The following is a 15,588-nucleotide window of genomic DNA, read 5'->3' on the forward strand; positions in this document are numbered from 1 at the left end:
GCTTGTTGTTTATTTCCCCACTTTGTTCCCAGAGCTTAGAACAGCTCCTGGCATGTCACAGGCCCTCCGTCAATTCACTGTTGGCTGGATGCGACGTCCGCTTGCTCTCCAGAAGGAGCAATGCCCCGGCAGTGCCACCAGCCCGCTGTGGGCTGGCCCTGGGTCCAGATCCCAGCCGTGTCCTGATCTGGGTCCAGATGTTTTGTCTGGCTCCACCCAGAGCTCTCCCTCCCGACGCGTGAGACAGGAAGCTCCTGGCCTTGGGGCAGTGCCTCTGAGCTATGGGCTTTTCCTTCTCCCGTCAGCAGTAAGAGGCCCTAAGTGGAATTCAGGTCACTGGTGGGGGAGGAAATGATGTGATGTTACGAGAAGTTGCACTCTAGCAGAGTGTTGAAGGATGAGGGGTGTCTGCCGTGCCAGCTGGGTCCACAGCGAGTGAAGAGAGATCCTATACATACCCTATGACTGAGAAACTTGTGTCAGCAGTGGTGCCTCTTTGGTGGGAACGCAATAAGTAAGGAAGAAAGGAAAATGCCAACTGGCATTTTAGAAGCGCACTTTGTGCCAGGGGGTTTACAGCTGTTGTATGGGTTTGTCCACACAGTGACCCTGTGGGAAGGCAGCCCAGTTCCGAAAGCAGAAGCAGACTCAGCAAAGCCCGTGGCCCTGTGCTCGTGAGTCCTCGTAATGAAGAGTCGGTGCCCTTTTTCCCCCGACACTGCTTCTGGGAATAGGCGCTTGACCTAGTAGGAGGAATAGGAAACACCCCTCCTGACTCTGGGTTCATGGGGTTTGGGTGCAGCTGGTCCCCCTTGACTGAGAACTGACCAGTCAAAGCCTCACATCCTCCTACCATCTCCCGACCAGGGGCCTGACCATCCGGGCAATTACAGCCAATGAAAACCAGCCCTTTGGCTTTTGCAGGAACTACTGGGCAAGAGAAGCTCTGGCATAAGATGGTAAGATACAGGATATAAGCCTGGCCATTTTGTAATCACAGAGGGGCAGGCTTCCTGGGAATAAAGTTAATTTAGAGGAAAGCAGAATGGAGAGATGGAAAGAGAAAAATAAGAAGTCATCTGAAAACCTAGATCCAACTACATGTCTGTGGGCCCAGTCAGCCTGAAGATTGACTACCCTTGAAATTTTCATTTAGGTGAACCAATAAATCTTCTTTTTTGCCTAGACATTGAAGCTGAACTTCTGTCACAGCTGAATGAGTTCCTATGCCCTAGCCGTGGAATTGGGACTTGGATGGCAAGGTCCACATTGCCTTCCCGTCCTCCCCAACTTCCCTACACTCTGCAGGGTGCAGTTCTTAGCCCTGAGAAATCCTCTCAATTTGCTGCCTTGAATCAGTTGACCTGGTAGGACCTGTGGGAACATGGAGGGTGGGCTTGGCCCTACATACTCCAATATCTTTATATACAGAATTGCACATTTGTTTTTACTTGGGTTTCATGGGTTCCACTTAGTGGTGTGCTGGTAAATGTTTAACAAGCTAACAAATAAAAAAAGCCCTGCATTGACCTGTTTGCCAGTTTCCGTGGTGTAAATATTTCCACCACGGCCAGGTTCAGGATCCCCTGTGACGTCACTGAATGCGGAGACAGGAAGAGATGTAAGTAGCACTCCATTGGAGACTATTTCTACCACACGGATGTAATAGTCATAAATCATAACAAAATGTAGTAAATTAGTTATATGTATTGACTTTTTAGTCCCTTTGTTTTTAGTATACAGGTCCTCCCTGACTTAAGATGGTTCGACTCACAGTTTTTCAACTTTAGGAAAGCAATATGCATTCAGTAGAAACTGTGCTTTGAAGTTTGAATTTGGACCTTTTCCCCGGCCTAGTGGAATGCAGTCTGATCCTCTGGTGATGCTGGCAGGGTAGCAGCCACAGCTCCTAGGCAGCAATGCAGTCACAAGGGGGAACAACCGATACACTTACAGCCATTCTGCACCCAGAAGAGTATTGTATTTTTCACTTTCAGTACCGTATTCAATACATTCCACGAGACAGTCTACACTTTACTATCGAATAGGCTTTGTGTTAGATGATTTTCCCCAACTGTAGGCTAATGTAAGGGTTCTGACCGCGTTCAAGGAGGGCTGGGCTAAGCTACAATGTTTGGTAGGTTTGATGTATTAAATGCATTTTTGACTTAATAATGTTTTCAATTTACAGTGGGTTTACTGGGATGTGACTCCATCGTAAGTCGAGGAAGATCTGTAATTTATCTCATTGTAATATTACAAAATTTAATTTTCATAGTAAGTGAATTATGAAATTTAATTGTAAGAACTGGTTCACAGAATTCCTAAAAAGTTTTATAATTGGCTCTTGCGAACCGGTACGGGCTGGTTCCAGGACACCACCGATGCCACTTAGATCTCAGCAGGAAAGGACTGCTTCTTCCTGGGTTTAAGAGCTATGAGTTTAAATGAAAAAAAGGGACCTGGATGCAATCCTAAAAGCGTCATTTGAGGGGAGGTCTGCGTCAAGTGGAAGTGTGCAGTGACACGGAATGGGTCATTAGCGATCCGAGTGGGATTTATGACCTGGAGATGTACGCTGGCCGCAGCGAGGTAGTGGTGCTTTGCATGGTCAGCTGGCCCCGCTCCATAGGAGGGCCGTGGAGCAGGGAAATAGATGTGCAGGGCAGGGTGTGTATCAGCCAGGGCTCCGGCAGGAAGCAGGCGACACACTCAGATCAGCATAATGTGTGGGGTGTTTGAGGGAGAGACTCTTTAGGGAGGTGTGGGCAGGTTTAGGGAGGCCACAGGGGTAGGGCAGAGCTCCAGGCGCAAGCAACGTGAGGGACCGGTCGCTGGAGATGGACACAGAGGGGGCTGGGGAGTGCGATGCCTGAAGGGAATGGGACCTTTGCTTGCAGGGAATAAAGGGCCTCTCTCTCCTCTTCCCCTCTGCTTTTCTGTCTCAGCTCCCTGTTGGCTGGATCCACCCAAAGGCCAGAGGGCAAGGAAACCCGTTGTTTCGACCCCTTTTGGGACAGGAGAAAGGTGGGAGGGGTGTGAAGGATCAGATGGCAAAGGTCTTGACTTGGGTATCTCACTGTGGAGTGGAGGCCCTGGTTCTTTGTCTTGGGCCTAGGAAAAGGGCCAAGAGACTCACTTTTGGAAACTCCACGGGCCACCTTCGTCCCAGAGAAACCCGGGGTCTGATCACCCACCCCTGCTAGGGGCAGGGGGCTGTTTGTGGAGGTCCACTGCCTTCCACTCTGGGGCCAACACTTCTTTTGCAGTCTGTTGGTTCCTGGGATGAGGGCAGTGAGGTCTGGGAGAAGACCCTTGGCCATGGTCCCACCCTCTGCTGCCAGGGCCATCGCTGGGGCCCGCTCGCTGCCTGTCCGGTCCTAGGCCTCCATCTCAGATTCTGCAGGGTCCTCTTCTACAGACACTCAGTTGAGGGGGCCCTCGTCTGGGAGCCCCGAGACCTGGGCGTCTGGCTGTGACACTTCATCCTGTGGGGTTACCAGATCCTATCACGAATCTGAATTTTCTCATCTGCAAAACCAGGGGCCTGGATGGCATGATCCTGATTCCCAAGGACACCTCTGAGTCTGAACGTCTAATGTCAAGACTTCAGGGGTGCAATCCCTAGGTCATTTGCAAAATGAAAAGCATGTCTTTCCATAGCCAGGAGGTGGCAGCAAAGCTCTGTTTTGAAGAGGCCTGTGGGTCAGGGTAGGTTCTGTTCTCCCAGGCCCCAGAACTCGAAGCCCAGGTTTGGTGGCTAGGTTTCACTGCTGAATGATAATAATAATAACAACAACAACGATCTCATTATTATTATCATTCTTGTTAGTAAAACATCTCCAATTTGCGCAGTACTGCGTTTCTGGGGAAATCTCTTGCGCAGCACCACGTGGGAATCTTTCAACAACTTCATCCTGAGGTAGGAAGTTCCAGGACTTCCTACCCCATGTTGGGGCTCAGGGACATTCCCTTACTTGCCCAAGGCCTTCTGGAAAGTATGATGTGCTGGAGATCTGAGGGCCCAGGGTGGGGAGGTGGGGGACCAGGTAAGTGCAGAGATGCTAGGCAGCTCCAGGTGACCTGGGGAGTGTTTGAGCAGATGGAATCCAGATCTGCTTTTGTTGGGGTGTCAGGAGTGATTCCACAGGAAATTTTTTTGATGACCCTCAAATGCATGGTGTGTTAGCCCCTCAAACCAGAGGAAGCTCCTTAGAGACACAGTGAAAGCCCCAGCCCATCTGGGCCCCTGTCTTACACTCCACCTGTGCCCTTAGACCATGTGTTACCTCTGCCCACCATGATGCCAGGCTACCAGGGTACAAACTGTGTGTCTGGCTCCAGACCAAGGGCGTTCCTTGCATATCCTTACTTACTTCTCAGTATAACCCTCTAAAGTACATTGTTACATCCTGTTTTATACGTGAGGATGCTGAGGCTTAAAGTCATGGAGTAACTTGTTCCCAATCACACAGCTGTGAATGGCAGGGCAAGACTGGGACCCCGGCAGGTTGGCCCCAGGGCTCTCACCACGAAAGCCCACGCCCACACAGAGGGAAAGGCCACTGTGTGAGACTCCGTGCTGCACAGTGAGTCTGAAGAGCTGCCATGTCAGTTCCTCCTCAGCATTGGAAAAGCCACAGTCCATCTGCAGCCCTGTCAGAAAATGAAGGTATTAATATCTGCCTGACCTCCTGATGGGCTTGTTGGGAGGCCAGGATGGAAAAGAGGAAAACGGTCCCATAAATACTCAGCATCATACAAAATTGTTCGTGTATTTGAAATTGTATTACTTTTATTGGGAGGGCGATGCAGTAGGGTGGCAGAAATGTAGGATTAGGATCTGGTATCTGGGGACTTTGAGAACAGCCTTGGTTTCCTTGCCTGTAAAACTGAGGAGATTGAAGAGATCATTTTTTTTTTTAGCTTTTTAAAAATTTTTATTTATTTATTTATTTTATTTTTGGCTGTGTTGGGTCTTCGTTTCTGTGCATGGGCTTTCTCTAGTTGCGGCGAGCGGGGGCCACTCTTCATCGCGGTACTCAGGCCTCTCACTGTCGCAGCCTCTCCCGTTGCGGAGCACAGTCTCCGGACGCGCAGGCTCAGCGGCCACGGCTCACGGGCCTAGTTGCTCCACGACATGTGGCATCTTCCCGGACCGGGGCACGAACCTGTGTCCCCTGCATCGGCAAGTGGACTCCCAACCACTGCGCCACCAGGGAAGCCCCCGAAGAGATCATTTTTAATGACTCTTTCAGTCCTCAAGTTTAGCCATGATGATGGTGAGTATGGTGATGATAGTGATGATGGTGGTGGCGAGGTCAGACATCTGAGATCACCCGACCTCAGAATCATTTCCTGCCACCACGACTGGTGCCACCCATCGTTAACTTCCGGCCCCACTGTATCAAAGGCACAAGGGGTGGGCTGGTGATGAGATGGAAAGGAGGACCTAGAAGGCCAGAGAGAAGGGACGATCTCAGATGTTAGAGGAGAGTGCATCTCAGTGCCTGGTACATAGTAAGCCAGGATCCCTGCACACCTTGCCAACCCCCCAACCCCCCATCTGTCCCGGGAAAGCTGAGATTTTTATTGGTATCTCTGCCTTACAGAATAAGGAAATCGAGGCTCAGACCGTTAGTCTTAAGTTGCCCGAGGCCACACAGTTGGTATGTGATAATATTGGGATTCCATCCCGGTTTGCTGGAACCCAAAGTCCATGCCCCTGACCACACGGGTCAGTCTGACTGTTGAGGCAACTCAGGTTCAGAGAATGTATGCGGCCAACCCAGGCCACACAGCTGCTGCTACGAAGTGGTCAGGCTGAGGCTCAGATTTCGTCTCGGCTTCTGATCCTGTCCTTGTTTGTCCTGCTGCTTTATGACCCTTCAGGGTAAGCAAACCAACGTAATGACACTCAGCAAGATCTGGCTGGGATCTGGGAGCGACCCTGAGACTAGCTGCGCCCCTCACCCTTGGCTCAAGCACCAGGGGGAGGGTCCATGTGCGTGGAGAGGAGGGACCCGAAGGAGGGGCAGGGCTTGCCGGACAGGCCAGCCCCTAGGCAGTCCTTCCGGAAGCATCTGTCCTCCCAGGAATGCATCCCAGGTTCAGGAGCGCCTACTGCCTCCAAAGATGTTCTGGGAGCTGTGGGTGGTCTGAGAGGAGTGGAGACACGGCTGCTGGGGGGGATGGGATAGAAAAGCAGAGCTGCTTGGTGGCAAGAGCCCTGCTTGGGGGGCCCTGGGATCTTGGGGTCTAGTCTCCCACCACCCTGGACAACTACAGTCAGAGTGCTTAGTCTATCTGGGTCCAGTTTCCCTGTCTGTAAATTTAGGGGAACTGAATTGGAAAGAATTATGAGTTCCTAGGCAGAAAAAGGGGTGTGCTTATCTGAAAGGGTTTTTATTTTTAACTGCTGGGGAGCTGGTGATATATCTCCAGATGGTTGGATTTCCACCTTTCCTTCTCAGGGCCAGGAGGGTCTGCTTTCACGTCCCTTACTTTCTTTATAGTTTATAAATAGACCTGGCAAGAATCTGCAAACCACCCCACAGAGGAGGAATGGACCGTGATGATAAACACAGCAGAGCCAGGGACCCGAGTAGTCCGGAGAATTTATTTCTCACACCTTCTCTCCGTTTTCCCGAGGTGTCCCATGGCAACGGGGGGGAAGGGCTCATTCTTCCATCTTCTGGGGGAGAAAAAGAATTGTACACAGGAAATGAGTCAAACTGAAGGTGAGGCTGGGCACTGTCTTCAAGTGGGGGCAGCTGGAGCCTCAGGAAAATATTCAGGCGTGGCTTTATCTCCCTTTGCGCGTTGTAAAAACAAACCAGTCGAGCTCCCGGAGTTGGGGTGAATCCCCCCCAAAGCAGAGGCTTCTTGGGCAGTGCCTCTTGCAACAGGGAGTGGCGGGCATGATAGGGTGGTCTGGCCCCTGGTCCCGCACTGCTCCTGTGAGCCTGGAACCACGGGGTCTAGGCTAAAGCAGTGACTTTTGTGGCTGCACGACCGGCAGCGGGGAAGGTGCACTGACAGGCACCCTCCAAACTCTCCTGGGTGCTGCCTGGTCCTGGGTTCTAGGACGTCTGGGGAGGAAGTCTGCTCTCACCGGGGCCCCCATGTCGCGGCTCTTGGCCCGCAGCTTGTTGACCTGGGACTCGGCGATGTCCGCCCGTTCCTCGGCCGCCTCCAGCCTGCGCTGGACCCTCTGGCACCTGGACAGCCGTGTGTTGGCCTGCTCCTCCTGAACGGAAGGTGGAGGGGGCAGGAGGCTGAGGAAGTCCCTCACTCTGGCGCTGAGGCCCCCGGTCCCTGGTGGCCTCTGGGGAGCCGCGGAACCAGGAGAGCTTGGGCCCCCAATTCCCTGGCGGCAGAGGAGGGAAAGCTGAGCTCTGCAGCGGTGAAGACGATGCCCCTGGCGCCTGTGTGCACTGCCTGGTTACCTCGCGGGTCTGCTGCCCCCAGGATGCCTGCATGCTCCCCTGCACCCCGCCTCTCTGCCATCCCCCCAACCCCGGAGCTCTTGGGAGGAAATCCAAGTGTCCCAAGGCATGTGGAGCTGTCAGACACCAAAGGGCCAGCCCCCGCCCCCCCCCACCCCGCCTGGGCCTGCTCCCTGTACTGTCTGCCTGCAACCCCGGGGAATTGTATGGGTCCGAGAGCCATCCAAGCGTTTCTGATGAAGGTGGCCTCCCGGGGCCCCTCCAGCCTGGCCAGTCCTGCTGCAACTGTACTGATCCTCCCCCAACTTAACCGGTTCAGATCTGCTTCCCAGAGGTCAGGACAGAAGCACCAGGCTCTTGGGCGGGGAGTAAAAAGGACAGGGGAGAAGCCACACCCTCTGTCATTATCTAGGCCAGACTCCCCCAGGTTTTGTTCCTCAGGACACTAGTCCTGTGGGAGGCGCTGCCTCCAACACAAAGATGCCAAGGTCCACTAAAGGGTGGGAGATGCTGCAATCTAGAACACCTTTTCCACTACGGAGTCCATCCCGTATTCCCTGCAAAATCTGAGAAATCCCTGAAGTAAAGCCACCCATCGTCCAACTTTGTGTAACCCAGAGTTTCCCAAACGATTTCTTTTCTGTAAAATACCTCCCCCTCCCCCCACCTGCTGCCCCAACTTCCTGCTATTAACATCCTCGAGACCTAGTGGCCCCAGAAGATATTTGGGAAATGTTGGTTTCAGCCCAAACTATTTCCTCACTGTTGGTTTCACCTGTTTGCTCAAGGGCAGATAAAAAAGGGTGAACTGGAGGGTGGGAGCTAGGGAGGCCAGGGAGGGATGGATGTGGTAGAAGCCAGGGCCAGGGCTGAGATGTGATGATGTGAATTAAGGCCAGGTGTTCAAGGTTAGCTCACAGGGCAGGGAATTCTGAGTAAGTTGGGGGTGGGTGGAGTCAGCCAGTGTGGGTGGGATTAAAGCCAGGTGGGCTGAGGCAGAGGGAAGGGATGGAGGGGCGGGGCCAGGACTAGTGAGGCAGGAGGCCCAGGGGAGGGGGAGGTGGGGCAGGTTTGCATAATGAAGACCGGGGAGGGAAAGGGCAGGCGTCCTGGGCTTGTCTTTATAGCCTGCAAATGAAAACTCAGGCCTCAGCTGCCGCGGGCACTGTGAAACAGGGACGGACTCCTGCTCGGGGCCAGGGCGCCTCCCCCCGCACTCCCCGGGACCCCCCTACTCACGGCCTCCTCCGCCTGCTTCCTGGAAGCCTTCACTTTGGCCTGCAGCTTGTCCACCAGGTCCTGGAGCCTGAGTATGTTCTTGCGGCCCTCCTCGGCCTGCCAACACAGCGTCGGTGCCAGGGCCCCAGACCCCCTCCCCCGCTGCTTCTGCCGGGTCAGATCCAGGGGATGCAGGAGAGCCGTTGCCTACCTGGTAAGTCATTTCCTTGACCTTCCGTTCGTATCTGTGCGCGCCCTTCAGGGCCTGGGCTCCCCTCTTCTGCTCAGCCTCTAGCCCGCTATGTGACTCCTGCTCCCAGAAGAGAGCACAGAGGTCAGGTCACGCCTCCCAGGCTTTTCTCACCCACTCACGTGCCGGTTGTTTTAGGGTAAACTCAAGATGCTCTACTTATATTTTGCGCAGATGACTCCTCCTAGGGCTCAGGAACACATGTGGTTCCCAAGGCCGCCACTAGTCCGTGCCGTGGCTTTGTGCAAGTGACAACGAGACGCCGTCTTTGGGCAGGAGCACCCCGGGTGCACGCGCCTCGCCTAGTGGACCAGGCTTCGCAAAAAAGTGACGCCTCCCCTGGGGCCATGCAGCTCGGTGAGGGCTTCCCGATCAAGGAAGGTGGCAGGGGTCATGGAGAGAACCTGGGCCAGGTAGAGTCCAAGGTGTGTTTCAGCCCCCCGTCCAGCTGATCCATCCAAAGTAAGCCCGTTGTCATCACTGAGTATGAGTTTCCGTGTATTTAGAATGGTGATGATAATTCCTCCCCAAACCACCTTGAATGTGGGGATCAGATGAGACAAAGTCTGTGGAAGTATTTTTTGATGATAAAGCACTACACAGGTATTGTTGATTTCATAGCTGTGTCTGCGTTTCCTGAAGTCGTGAGGGGGCAGGACAGCCACTGAGAGTGCAGGTCACCACCTGGGGCCCGATTCCTCAATCCAGGGAGAGCCCAGTGGTGGAGGTGGCAGCCAGTCCCTGGGCATCCCAGTAGCCACAGACAGGGCGGCTCTGGGCCTGCAGACCCACTGGATCAACCTTGAAATCTACCAGTGGAACAGGCAGCTCTGGGCACTGTTCCAGAGAAGACCCCACCCACCGGCCCCGGGAAGCTGTCTACCATCAGCTTCCCTGGGAATTCTCTCTAGGCCTCTGTAAGGTTCATGGAGCTAAGATAACTGGGCAGCTGGGGATTGGAGGACAGTCAAGGTGCCTCACCACGACAGAGGGGAGGTTGGAGGAGGGTTCCCGGCCAACCCAGGAATCAGAGTATCAAAGAGGGTGGCATGGGATCTAATTCCTCCGTCCAGGGAGGGGTCCCTGTGAAGGACAAGCCCAAGTTTGTTTTAATAGAAGAGGACTGGGAATAATTAAAAATAAGCATTTAAAGAATTCTGGGGGGAGCTCTGACTTCCCTGGTGTTTACTTTTGTTACTCATGTGTCTACAGCCTTGTAGTTTTTAGCCAAAAAATTGTTTCACATTTAAAGTGTACAAGTGCTGGTGACCACATCCTTGGGAGGCTGGCATGAAGAATGTGTTCGGGTCTTTCCTGCTGGGAGAAGTTGTTTCCCTCTCTTCTCCTCCCCTTCATCCTCTTTCCCTCTTTCGTGCCCCTTCTCTGGGGGACAGCAGAGACAGTTTAACATCCTCTTCCTCTGAGCCCTTCTCCAAACTGCAAATGGGTAATGCAGCCTGTTTAGAAAAACAAATAAAACAAACCATCCAGGGTCTAACAGGAAAAGCAAGGGGTATAGGAAACAAAGGGAACCACCAGCAAAGAAACTAAAAACTAAAAACTACGCTCCCAGGTAAAGAAAAATCAGGACTGTCCTGTGTGTGGATCGCACTTTGCTGGCGAGTTAGCCCGGGGGAAACGCCAGTCACCCTGCATTTAGGATGGAGTTGAGGAAGGCAGCAGAATTGAAAGTTGTGTTTCGACATCAGGAAATCTGGGAAGGGAATGAGATCCCGGAATGGGAGGGCAAGGGAGACTGCGTATCTTATGTAGGATGGGCCATTGTTTATCAAAGTGGAGCCTGGTCCAAAATGTAAATTGCACCAAAATGTGTAATCTTATGATTGTAAGGTATGTTTCCCCTTCCATTTATGTAGATCTGAATCTGTATAAAAACAGAATGTGAACATTTGAAATGTCCTTATATTGTAGTTATCGAGGGATACGCATTCAAAAATGGGTTTGTGTGTGTCTTGGGGCGTAGGGACCGGAGAGGGAGAAGTAGGGGGGACATTTGGCTCACAGGGAGTTTCACAAGTGGTCCTCAAACTGAACCTACAGTCGACTCAGTGCCCAATTCCCCGCCACCTAAGTTTCTGGACTGTGGTTCTGCCAGAGGCGGCTGAACTGGTGTCACTCTGGGAGTGAGAGTCCTCTCCCGCCACTCTACCCGCGCCTCCAGCTTCTGGATCTGCTTCTTCCCGCCCTTCAGGGCCAGCTGCTCAGCCTCGTCCAGGTGGTGCTGCAGGTCCTTCACCGTCTGCTCCAGGTTCTTCTTCATGCGCTCCAGGTGGGCGCTGGTGTCCTGCCCCTTCTTCAGCTCCTCGGCCATCATGGCCGCCTGGTTAAGTCCACAGGAGCATCAGTGGGCCACCCACCCCTCCTATGCGGGCACACGGAGGATGCTGTGCGGCTGGTACTAGGCACGCTGATGCTTTCCTCCTTCCCACAGCCGCCGCTGATTCTGCATGGCTCCCCTCCCGCTTGGCCTCTGCTGAGGCTCCATCTCCTTCCGTTTCTCCAGGAAGCCACCACTGACTGAATGCAGGGGTGAGGAGAGGAAACCTACTTGCAGGTCCCGGCTTAGAAGCCCCTTTCTCATCTCCAGACAGCATCTCTGATAAGAAAGAATGGAGCTCACATCCGTGATGGCCTTCCTGGCCTTCTCCTCTCCATTTTTGGACTCCTGGATAGAGTTCTCCACCTCTGCCTGGCATTGGGCTATGTCAGCTTCCAGTTTTTTCTTGCTATTTATCAGGCACGTGTTCTACAAGAAAAATTAGATAAGAGGTTCGGGCTACATTTGGACACGTACAACGATTGGAAGGGAGAGGGTTGGGTGGGGAAAGAAGTCAATCTCGAGAACGTTCCATTTCTTATTTTTCACACAGGTGAAAAAAATGAAAAAGACGCTTTCATCTTTGATAGAACAGCTATCCCAAAACAGGCCCGAGAATTGTACAGAAAAGAACTGAGTAAATGATAAATGTGGACATTCAAATATTTGAGGAAGGATAGATTACTTAGTTAAACGTGCTGGAACAAGGAAATGGTTGACATAACTGTGAAATGAAAAATAATTCTCATGATCACAACATTGTACATAGAGTTGTTAGGATGATGACAAACGAGAAAACATTTGCAGTGTGCATTACTGAAAAGGTATTTCCTTCCTTAATATGTAAAAAAGACAAATCATTAAGAAAAAAGGGCAAAAGTACAAATAGCTAAGACACACCAGAAGAAATACAAGTAGCCAACAAATACGACAAAATGTTCCACCTCATTAGTAATCAAAGAAACAAGAATTTTTAAATGAGGCATTTTCAACCATAAAATTGGTGAAGATTAAAAAAATAATAGCTAAGCACTCTCACATATTTTCCCCATGGGAATAAAAGTTGGGACAACTTTGTTTAAAGACCAGTTTACAACATATCATAAATGTCTTTGCTGTTTTGACCATGAATATATACTTCCAGGAATATTAAGGAAATAGTAATCATGGATATATGTGAAAATTTAGTTATGAAGAAGTTTGTCATACAATCTTCTAATCATAAAAATTTTTATTGGGAACAGTCTAAAAATGTCCAACCATAGAAGACTGATTAAATAAAAGTGTCATAATACACAACTAAAGTGGACTGCTTTTCTGCCATTAAAAAACTGTATCGTAGAAAACTATTTTAAAATATAGAAATATGGGCTTCCCTGGTGGCGCAGTGGTTGAGAGTCCGCCTGCCGATGCGGGAGACACGGGTTCGTGCCCCGGTCTGGGAAGATCCCACATGCCGCGGAGCGCCTGGGCCCGTGAGCCGTGGCCGCTGAGCCTGTGCGTCCGGAGCCTGTGCTCCACAACGGGAGAGGCCACAGCAGTGAGGGGCCCGCGTACCGCAAAACAAAAAACAAAAACAAAAAAACCCCAAAAATCCCCTAAAATATAGAAATATGTTCACAACACGTTGTTAAATGAAAAAAAGTTGCAAAAGGATTGATCACGTTTACAAAAAATATCATATTTGTATAGAAACAAGAGCCTAGAATAAGAGATCCCAAAATGCTAACAATATGGTTGGTATTTTTCTATTTTTTTGGCTAATTCAAAAAATAGTTTTTAAAGCAAGGAATTCTGGGGGAATTCCCTGGCGGTCCAGTGATTAGGGCTCTGTGTTTCCATCGCGCAGGGCGCGGGTTCGATCCCTGGTTGGGGAACTAAGATCCCGTATGCCATGTGGCGTGGTCCAAAAAAGTAAAAAATGAAACAAGGAATTCTTCAACTTTCCTAAAAGTAATTATTTCAAAAGACAATCCTAATTTTCTAAGCTTTCAGCTTATATGTTACTGCCTCTGTGAAGCCTTTTCCAGCCCTTTTATGCAATAATTCGTCATTCCTTGCTCCGATTTCCCCATGATCTTTTATCTTCAGATAAAAGAAAGCTTAGCAATCTGTCCATCTAGAGACAAAGTTATTCCAAGAACTAGGCCTAATGAAAGTTTGTCTTGACCACTAGCCTGGAAGGAGTGGTGGGAACTCCTTTCCATCAAGCCTGGGTCCTGCCTGCCTCCAGGGTGGACCCTGGGTGGAGTGAGGATGGACACACCTGGGAGTGAAGAAGCTGCACGCGGTCGCTGCCATCCAGCAGCCCCTGCTCCGACAGCTTACGGGTCCGCTCCGTCTGCTCCAGGGCCACCTTGCTCTCCTCCGGCTCCTCCGGCAAGAGGCCATTCCTGCGCTCCACGATGGCCGGCTGCCCCGTGAGGTCCTCATTGCCCCTCAGGGCATCATCCAGATGCAGCTGGGAGTCCTTCATGAGAAACCAGGGGTAAGACCGGAGCCCAGGGCAGGCTGAGGTCCCGCCAGGTCCTCCAGGGGCCGTGCACTCACCTTGAGCTGGCTCCGGACTGAGCACAGGTGTTTCTGGGTCTGTGCCACCTGGCGGTCGGAGTGGCGCAGCTGAATCTCCATCTCACTGAGGTCCCCCTCCATCTTCTTCTTCAGCCTCAGAGCATCATTCCGGCTCCGGATCTCAGCGTCCAGCACGCTCTGCATGGCCTTTGCTGCCCGCTGGCTGTTTCTTTTCAGCTGCTCGATTTCTCCGTCCTTCTCAGTGATCTCAGGCTCAGATTTCACCTGGTTCAACTCTAGCTGGACACGCAAAATCTTGCTCTCTTCATACTCCAAGGAACCCTGATAAAAGTCAAGGAGTGCTTGGGATTGCCGGGGGCAGCCACCTTCTCGAATGAGGTTTTTCATCCGCATTATGATAAAATGGGTATTATTAGACTCATTTTACAAATAAATAGAACAGTACTCAAAAAGGTCAAACAGTTTGCTTCCAAGTTGTTACTAGTAATGAAACTAGAACTGAAGACTTGTTGTTGACAATCTTATGTCTTGAGGAGGACAGATCATCGTTTTCAATTAGTAAAAATTTTGATTACTGAGTCTTTTTAAATAGTGACCATAAGTGAGGAGCCAACCTCTTCTCAAAAAAGACAGAGAAAGACAGAGGAATTGCTCTCCTGTCATCCTGCATAGTGCAGATTTCCCTAGAATGTCTTAAGATCTCAAAGTAAGTACTTTGATCTCAAAGTAAGTTGAATTAACTTTAACGAAAAACAAAATTCCTTTTGGAGGGACTGTCACAAAAGTAAAGAGACAGCGCAAAGCCCCAAACCCCTCACTGGCCACAACTGATGATTACATCAGGATACTGCACTCTTTGGACCACACAGAATTCCCAGCAGCCAAAGATGACTGTGTATAACTCTCTGTTTAAACTAAGGCATTCTGAGCTGGCTCTCAGGATGTTTGGTGATTGAGTTCTTGCTTTCTGAGAGGAAGACGTTGAGGACATAATGAACAAGTTTATTTATTCAGTAGGAGAAATATGATGGACTAGAGGACACCCAGGAGACGAAGCAGCAGAGAGCAGCTGGTCCCCCCCCCCCGGCGGGGGTGGGGCTGGATTCTTCCCATTGGAGCCCCAGTGCCTCCTGCAGGAAGGGCCCCTGGGGGTGGTCTAGTCCCCTTCCTCAGTGCCCCGCCCTCCTTCACATCCCAGACACTTGCCTCCACCTCTTCTAGGGCAGCCTGGAGGTCTGACTTTTCTTTCCACTTGCTTCTTGGTCTTCTCCACTTCCTGAAGATTCGTGCTCATTTCCGCAATCTGCACGGTTAAGTCGGAAATCTCTTCTGCAAAGGACAGGCCTGATCTAGGCTGTTTTCACAGGCTCTGTCTGATAGCACAGGCATTTGCCAGGGAATTTGGGGATTGGTGATTCATTCGTGACATTCATGTAGGAGAGAACAAGTACAGTGAAACCTTTCGGGGAAGGTGTGGACAAGACCCAGGTGTGTGGCCTCACCTGCAGATGCGTGGGGAGAAGCAACAGAACACCTGTATGACCCTGAACCTTCACACGGGACACAGAATGGGCACAGAGAGGACCGGGGGAGAGAGCTGTGGAGAAAACACATCGAATCATGGTCTCGGAAACAGAAGGGGCAGCAGGAAGGACGATGCTGTGGCCAAATGGGGGAGGGGTGGCCAGAAGAGAAGGGGGACTGTCACACACCTGTTGGGGCGAGAGAGCTGGGGGCTGTCACCTGTTGGGGGGAGAGAGCTGGGGGCTGTCACACACCTGTTGGGGGGAGAGAGCTGGGGA

General features: G+C 51.4%; 1 pseudogene; it reads right to left on the minus strand.

Moving 5' to 3' along the window:
• Nucleotides 1-6,709: 6,709 nt before the first annotated feature.
• LOC113632965 (myosin-4-like) overlaps nucleotides 6,710-15,588 on the minus strand; it is a 42,733-nt pseudogene continuing 33,854 nt past the window's right edge.

The sequence above is a fragment of the Aethalodelphis obliquidens genome, unplaced genomic scaffold (assembly GCF_003676395.1).
Source record: "Aethalodelphis obliquidens isolate GAN/ISIS:26980383/991018 unplaced genomic scaffold, ASM367639v1 scaffold38, whole genome shotgun sequence".
In the NCBI taxonomy this organism is placed as follows: Eukaryota; Metazoa; Chordata; class Mammalia; order Artiodactyla; family Delphinidae; genus Aethalodelphis; species Aethalodelphis obliquidens.